This window comes from Belonocnema kinseyi, chromosome 4 (genome assembly GCF_010883055.1).
Source record: "Belonocnema kinseyi isolate 2016_QV_RU_SX_M_011 chromosome 4, B_treatae_v1, whole genome shotgun sequence".
Taxonomy (NCBI): domain Eukaryota; kingdom Metazoa; phylum Arthropoda; class Insecta; order Hymenoptera; family Cynipidae; genus Belonocnema; species Belonocnema kinseyi.
The window spans coordinates 7,804,423-7,813,578 of record NC_046660.1 but is presented as its reverse complement, the minus strand read 5'-3'; positions in this window follow the sequence as shown (position 1 = coordinate 7,813,578).

The window sequence follows — 9,156 nt, the reverse complement described above, 5'->3', positions numbered from 1 at the left end:
CTTCCACCAACCACTCTGGAATCGGCTCTTCCGACTTCAAATATGAGGTGAAAATACGGGCCAAATGCTGATGGGTTGAAAAAAACTTCTTCCACCAGAAGGATTTGATACAATCTGGTCCCGGTGCGGAATAGTTCTTCATCCCTCTTAATACTTTTTTCACCTCCTCGGTAGTGATAGGTGGGCATTCTTTATCAAGTGTTATGAGGGCAACACATAACTCCTTGAAGCTATTTATATTTTCTGAGTCTTCGTCCAGTCTATGCTGAACTTCGTATTCTTCTCTCCAAAATACTTCGACCTCCTCTAGTTTGGGTGGGTGTTTGACAGTAACTGGAGGGTCTTGGAAGAGTCGAGATGGGCCAGAGAGAAACTGTTGATTTTCTCTGACCCACCTCTCCCTCCGCTCTAGACTTCTCTTATCGTCAGATAGTATACGTATTCTCTCAATAATATGCTGCCTGATGGTCAGCAGCTTTGACTTGTTAAGTGTGTGATAACAGGTCCGAAGTTCGCGCGCGAACTTTCGAACCTTGGCGGTAAAATTCCTGCCAGATGTGATGTAGTCAATCACACATTGAATGCGGGACGCGTACTGTCTTGCCCAGTCTATCTTGATGGCAAGTTGATGCATTCGTCTTTTGGTCTTATGATCATCCGTTGGTCTTTTTTACGGTTCACACAATAATTGATAGACCAGAGGTCGAATTCACCGAAAAAATGTCCACGAAGCTCGTCATCCATTACAGCCAGATCTTTAGGCTTGAGAGAAACCTTGGTGTTGATGTTTCTCGGGGTCGTAAAGCATCGCTCTTCATCTATTGGATGCCTGCCCGCGGTTGGTCTTAGTGTCGCCTCTCTTTCTTTGTTGCCGGCTTGTTCTAGCTGTGGTAGAGTAGGCGTTCCGCTTACATAGCCCCTTTTACGGAGTAGCTCAGCATGGTTTTGCAGACGCTGCTGCGGAAAGTGCGATAGTTCCGGGTGTTTCTCGCACCACAGAGCATGCAGCCGTGCCATGTAACCCCGTTCACAGGCCACACTCGCATCGTAGCACTCTACCATGTCCTGATTCAGTTGCTCCGTCTACCCAAAGGTCGCGAGATCCCGCCGATCCATCGCATTGAATCCATTTTCATTGACTCCCCCAGCTCTAGATTGGTCGGCATTGTTGGCCGACCCATTGTCGGGAGCCCTGCGCGTTCTGTGGTTTTGAACCGCACTTACTACAACTATTTTTGGTGTTGTCATTGTTGTTTCCACGAGAAGCTAGGGGAAGGGGTTCGTCCATCCTTGTAGAGCCCCGCATGCAAAGATAAGGCTGGGTACTCTGAGAGGTCGCCCGGTTTCCCAGAGTCACCGTTCTAGACACCTCACCTAGGTGTCATTCAGCTTTCGGCACGGTTGTCACACCTCCGCTTGGGGGTAGTTCCGTCGGGACCACCCCTGGACAATTGTCCAGAGGTATATATATATATATATATATAACATTGAGCGCTTAGCATTTTACCTTTGCCAACATTTTTTAATATTATACGGATATCGACTTAGCAGCCACTGACATGATAATGAGATGGAGTGGCCCCAAACCTATTAGTGCCCCCAAACCCATCGTGGGTAACCAATTCGAGGAATCAGTGCAGACTCTTAGAATCAATCCCCTGTTTCTTTTTAGTCGAGAATTCACAGTTAACAGTTCGTCCCTGTTCCACCAGACCACTGCTACATAGGTTATCTGAAGACGCAACATCGCTGTGGAGATCCACACAAAAGTATCCGGTTTCAAGCCTCAGTTCTTTTTGATGGCTTTCCTTGTAACACATAGAGTGACGTCTGGTTTTGCACTTGTTTTCCAGGTGTTTGTTCCATAGCACTTTCTTAACTAGAATGACTTCTAGATTATAGCTCTTTCTTTATTTTCGAATTGTCCTCATAATTTCAGTGTTCTCGTGGCGCCCCACTTATACCTTTTGGTGAATGCAACCGTGTCTGTCTTACTCCGATTGACCTATAGTCTAGTCTGTTTGCAGCAAGAATCAACTATCCTTAGTGTCTGCTGCATTACTCCGAAGAGCGCATGCAGATGCTGGACAAGAACGATAAAAAGTATTTTGTCCATGTAGCCCATAACGAGGTAGGCCTTACCCGTGAGCAGAAAAGCAGTTTATTCACTTCTAAGCACATACACAAACCATGTGCAATCATAGACAACCTATCGACCCCACCAGAGTGGTAATGAAGAGCTCCTTTGATATGCATAAGTGCTCCAATATCTAGGCACTTCTACTTCAGCTGTCGTTTAAATAGGTTTACTGCTCTCCTTAGGGCCGTCTTCGTCGAGTGACTAGCCCTATAGGCGTGTTGCTTCTTGTTAAGTGGTCTTATTAATAAAACTGTATCGCGAATATATCTATTCACAAGTCTTTCCATTGTCTTTAGTAGGAAAGATGTAAGGCAGAGTGTATAGAAATCCTTGAGTGATGTGTAACCGATCCTGCCTGCTTTCGAAACGAAGACTACTCTTGTGCCACATCATGTCGTCAAAACAGATCCCAGCATCCAGACTAGCTCTAGCTAGTCTCACTAGCGGCACTATAATGATCTCCTTAGTCCTCTGTAAAAGGATCGAATACATTACATCCAGACGAGAAGACTTTTAAGGACTGAAATACGACAGGTCCCGTCTGAGGGGTAAAAATCTTTAGGGCTATCCGCGGTTTTAGGCCCGGTCGGGAAAAAAGGATCTTTGTTTGCCTTAAAGCTGTCTCTTCGTCCAACTCTAAGTATCCCCCGCCGGGCAGTTTTAGAATGTCGAGAACAGCATCCGGGTTTTGAGAAAGAAGCTTATCCAGAGTAGCCACCTCTGCTCCTTTCTCTATGTGTATACAAAAGATGGTCCAGTTTGCTTGCTTTGCCGTACCTACTGAACCCTGTATTCATTCCGCATCGTCGCAAATGATGTCAGTAGTTTACTTGTTTGCTCTTCTCAGGGTGTTTGCGTCTCTGATTGACCTCGGCACTTATGAGAGTGCATTCCTTAGTTCCGTGAAAAACTAGTTCCAGTCCGTTCTCCTTGGATTTCTGGCCTATTCAGGGCCCGCGGGTACGATGGATTTCCACTTCAACCCTATGTATAAGTGATCTAAGAGAGTATGTTCATATGACGGTTTCCACTTCTTGATATTATTAGAAAAAATACCGGTACAGAGATTCATGTCAACGACTTCCTCTCTGACCGAGTTACGGGACGTCGGGGTGCCGCCCATGTTAAGAATATCTACCTCCAAGGGTGAGTTAATGAATCTGTTTTATGGAAAGTTGGGCGATCCCATGACTAGTCTTCCTGTTTCTTTAAGATCTGTAGCTATTGCCAGTAGATTTCTTGAACTCATCTATAACAGCTAGACAGTGCTGGCTTCCTTTATTAGTATAAAGCCTTTTGTTTCCGGATAGGCTATTCCTGTCCCAGGTCAGCGACCCTAAAGCTGACCTGTCGAAGGTGGTAGAAGAGCCTCTTGTCAGTACCTCTGTGTTCTTCTGCCAATGCTGATCGTAACTTACGAATTCTCAGAACGCTGTCTTTATTGAGGGGTCAAATAATTCCAACCGCCGAAGGAACCGAGACGAGTGTTTCACCTAACGTGGGAACGTACGATCTTTCGTAGCAGCTCAACCTTACCTACCTAAAGATCTGCACTTTTTTGAAGGCTTGTCTCGATTACTGTGTCGTATGATCAAGCTTAAGCCCCTAGTTTGGCTGTAACAAACACAAGAATCCCTTATCTACAGAAGAATATCTCTAATTTTGGCCATTAATCTGGAAACATTCTTTCGAGGTCCCTCTAGGTAGTCTCACTGAAGAGCTTAAACTGCTTCGTAGTGAGCAGCGAGTCCGGTTTCTCTCTAAGCTCCTTACTTTCTTTTGGGCCTCAGTGCTGGTTATCGCTGTTGTAGTCGCCGATGTTCCAGACCCAGTCTCCTGTTTAGGGAACTATTGATGCCTTTCATCTATTTGAAAGACTCATTGGCTGCTCCTATTTCCATAACCTTATTCTGCGGGACTGGCAATCCCTCAGCTCTCAGGATACCAGAAGCCTGTGTCAGCTGGATTCTTTCACCTTTCTGCCATACTACAATCATATATACCAGGAGAACCCGTTTAAAACGATCCCTTTTATCTGAAACAGGAGAGCCCGTTTATAGAATTTTTTTGATCGATCCATACACATGCAGGCCAAGATCCGTTTGACCCCCACGACCCAAACGCCTTAGCTTCCCCAACAAATGCAAGGTACTATAGTCCCTAAGGGAGGCACGTTTGAAACAAGATAAAGCATAAAATGCTAACAAAATCATTGTCATTCACTGAATTGTCTATAACACAATGTACAAAACGGATTTAATAAAAAGAATCATAGATTGTTTCTGAAGATGTACTTTATAAATTGTGAGCTTTTAGCTATCATTTAAAAAAATTTTAAAAACATGCAGGATCTAACAACAAAAATTCGTATTTAACTTGTTAACTTTTTTTTTCATAATTACTCTTCTGACAATTATTTGAGAACCAATATCTCATTACAGCACTATTTGAACTCAGTTGAAAATCAACAAACACAGGAATTATTTGCAATATCCACGGTACACTGAACCACCACCATAGCAAAAAAATCAAGTTTTTGTAAAAAAATAAACAAATTGTTGTCGATTTCATAAACAAATTTAGAAATTGATTTTTTTTCATTAAATGGGATGGATTTTTAAACAGTAGAATTATAATAGATTATAATTTTGAGATTCAAAATGATGTACTCTTTTTAAAAATTTAAGAATTGTATTATTGGAAAATTTTCCTGGAAAATTTTTCACATTCTTTTCAAAATTTTGGGAAATAATTCAAAATATTTTGTAATTTTTTTCCATTTGCTATTAGAATTCTGTCAAAAAATTAAGAAGCAGAATTTCTAAAAATAGAAACAAAAATCCAACGATTAAATTTGCCTAACAAAAAAAAAGAAAAACATGTTCTTTTCGGACAAAAATTTAAAAAAAGAGAAATTAGGCCATTGGATTATTGGTTTTATTTTCAGGAATGCTGCACATTCATTTGTCTATTGGACTTTAAATAGAATTTTAAATTTGATTGTAATCTCATCGAATTGTGTTTAATTAGGTCAAAAAACAATTATTCGACTTTTCCTCATGATTCTTAACTATATTTTTTTCATTCTTTTAATTTCCTACAAAATTAAATTCACCTAAATAACATTTTAATCATTAAAAATTAAAAGAATTGTGAATATTTTTTATCAAGAAGAATGGAATCGAAAAAATATCTGTGTTCAAATACAGAATTATAATTTTATTTAAAAAACTCGCTTATGCGGATAAGAAATCCTTTAAATCTCAAAAAATGTTTTAAAATGTCTTGAAATATTTGATAAAATTGTTTGAATTTTTTTAAATATTTTAGAGCTTTCTAAATTCAATGTGAAAAATTATAATTGGCAGAGAAAACCCCAGAAAATAGCCGGGAATTACAAAATCATCCGTCGGATAGACACACTACATTTTTTTGGAAATTTATATTATTTAAATTTATATTATTTATATTATTTATATTATATTTATAATATCTGGCAGTAGTCCTCCTTTCTACTGATGAATATAATAACATACATAATCAATCCTAGTGGGCACATTTTTTATGCTATACGCGAAACAAAATTTGTGTGATTTAATGAATTCTCTATCCCCATTTCCATTTTCTTTTAAACTTTATTCAAGTTTGTCTGCAATGGGTGGCACTTTAAGGAATTCATAGGAATTCATAGTGGGTTCATAGTGAATTCAGAGGTCCGGTACTTTTCCGTTTAAAAAAGGGTTTGGGATTCTAACCATGGAGGAATGTGGCATTTTCTTTTCGTCCTCTGGCAGCATGTAATCCTTCGATTCCTGTTGAAAAAAAGGTTAGGTACTTCTCTCTTTCCAGAAGAGAAAAGTATGCCACAAGAGTGTACATAAGGAAAATTTAATTACCTGTTTCTTCTTGCAGATCTGAGTTCACAATTTGACTGTTTACCCAATGGCGAGCCCATTCCTGGTAGTTCTCGTTCCGAACCTTCTTATTCTCTCGATAGACATAATTCTTCCGGAAAGCCTCTTTCTCCAGCCACATCTGATTATCCGGATTTTTCGCTTTTGACTTCTTCTCCTGCTTAGGCTTCTCTTCGTGCCAGTGCAAGATCTTCCCCTGCCAGGCGTTTTTCTCCTCTCGCACTTGGATATGAACTTGGACCAATCAGATTTAGTCGCCTTATCCCCAAAACAAATCTAAACAGACTATTTGAAATTCGAAGATATACTTTTCCTACTAACAAACCAATTCAAGTGAGAGGCGAACGATCAGGTCCTTGTGGCCATGCCAAAGGAAAAACAAAGTGTATTATCTACGTCCGATGGTGACGTGTTTGCTATAGTGGATAGTGCTATAAATAAACAATTTCGTGGAATATATGAATATAGATATGGCAGTCAAACTAGAATAAAAATAAACATGGAGAGCGGCCTTGTTAGTGTTATGGCCCCAGAAGAAATCAAGGAATGTCCTTTAGGCAAGAACCGACCGATTTCAAAGAATTTCAAAACATGATTTGCATAAGGCTTCCGCCCACAAAATAATTTCAATTATTAAAAAGTAGTACATTTTTGTTATTACTGACAGTAGTTTTACTAAGGGTTGGCATTTTTTCATGAAATTTACAGGAAACCTTATGGATAATATTTTACAGCTGATGAATAAAATTAAATATTAACATTATTGTTTGAAAAAGTGATGAATTTTATAGTTTTTATTTTCTTTAAGTAATTTATTTAAATATAAAAAAAGAATTTATATGGTATAGTCAATGATAAATAAAAGTTTTTTAATGAATTTGCAGCTTTCAGTATTTTGGTTTCCTAGTATTTTATCGACAATATTTAAAGTATTTTCATACATGTTGTGAAAGGCATACAAAATCAGGGTGGAAGTTCATGATAAATAAATGCCCGCTTAACTGAAGTATCGTTATAGGAAAATTGTAATATTCATGTTTTGAAAGGCAATTCATTTTGGTTAAAAAATTAATAGTTGTCAGGGTTTCTAACTGGCCGGGTAGTTGAAAAATTCTTTTGGATGTACTGGAATGTAAATAAAAATTGGTTTATTATATTTTTTTAATCTAATTCTGGATTGGGACATGGTATTTTCAAAAATAATTATAATTCTAAATTTAAGAAAAAGATATTTTGGTATCAGATATAATTATGACCTTAAGACAGTCAATTTTTAAAAAGTTTTGTAATTCTTAAACGAGTCAGTGAATAAATTAAATAATTATAAAAAATAAAGTGTAAAAAATCATAGTTTTTACTTTGAAACGAGGAATTTTGAAAGCAATAAAAACTTCACTGTGACACGTAATTACTCACATGTAACGGAATAATTTGGAAAACAATCTTAATTCTGATTAATAAAAAGGGATTTAAAAAAATGAAAAATTTTTTTGTACATAGAAATTTGATAGAGTTGTAATATTTTTTTATAGGATTTTAGAAAGAGAAAGCTATAAATTTAAAAATTTTAATACAAAGTATTGTAAACTGGCAATTTTATAAGAATATTTTTATTCTGTTATGGAATAAGGGAATATAAAAAATACCTATTGAAAATTTAGAGTTTTAATTTTTCTACGAAATTCCCTGATCTAAATTATAATTTAAATTTTTATGAAAAAAATGAGTTTATGTTCCAACTTGAAATTATAATTTTATTTTCAAAATTCTATGCTCCATATCCGAAATATTCTAAATCTATTCACACACTTTAGAAATTTCTTTGAATCTTTAAAAAATGTTTTTAATGATTCAATTATTTGAACCGTTTAAATTGACCAGCAAAAATTAACAATTGAAAATTGGTAAAAAATTTAACATTATTTTAAAAGAAAACTACTTTTATGTTTATGTTTAACTACGCCTAACGTAAGATAAAATGGTTGATCGTTAAATATCAAGTATTGTATTTTTTTTAGAGCATTTACCTTTTTTCTAAAAACGTAACTACTTCTTTGAAAGTATAACTAAGTGTTGAAAGTGCTTTTTTTATCATTTTATGTTTTGAGTTTAATATATATTTATTTTGTTAGAAATTCATTTAGTTAATAAAAGAAATCAATAAAATTTAGATGAAAAATCGAGAGTGGGTTATGAAAGTGTTTCTAATTTCAAAGTGTGCCTTTTTATTTTTGTTAGGAAATTTGAGATGCGTGGATTGTGAAAGTATGTAAAAGGTTTGTTTGTTTTATGGAAGCTCGGAGAGAATAGTGGATGATTTCAAATGGGTGGAAAGGAAGATGCAGTATAAGTTAAAGAAAATAGCGGAAGAGGAAAGAAAAAGGGAAGGAAAATATGGGTTAAGGACCGCAAACCGCATAAGCCAGAGAAACTAGGTGCACCTTATGTTTTTGACATCGCTGAATCCGAATTCGGTGTCTGTTTGACGTCGTCAGGTCAGTATCAAGATCAGTTTAGGATCAAACCTACACAATTAATCGCTTACCTGCTGAATCACGGTACTTTAAGGTTGAAGTGGATGCTGAATTCGAATCCACTGTCTCTTTGATTCCGGCAGGTCAGTGTCAAGATCAGTTCAAGGTCAAACCGAGAAAATTTATCGCTATCGAACTAAATTAGGGTACCACCATGTTCAAATGGTCGCTGAATTCGAATCTGGGGTCCGTTTAACATCAACTTGTCAGTATTGCGGTCGCTGAATTCGAACATCTTGAGATAAAGGTTAAGAAATTTTAATTATCGAATTTGGAAAAACCTGCAGAGTTTTTATGTGGGTTCTGTGCTGTTTACAATTTGTAACTTTGTCGCCATTGAAGAATGCTATAGTAGTATTTTCTAGCTATATGGGACTTTTTGAATCAATTAAATTTAAGCTGGCTTGATACAGTGTGAGAAACACTTGAAATTCATTTGAAGTAATTTTAGCGTTACCCATTCTAAACCACGCACAGTGGGGTGAAATCGGAAAACGAGGTTCAAAATGACATTTAGAACGCAATTATGCACCGATTTTAGAATTTTTTTTTTGAAAAATTCAGAACT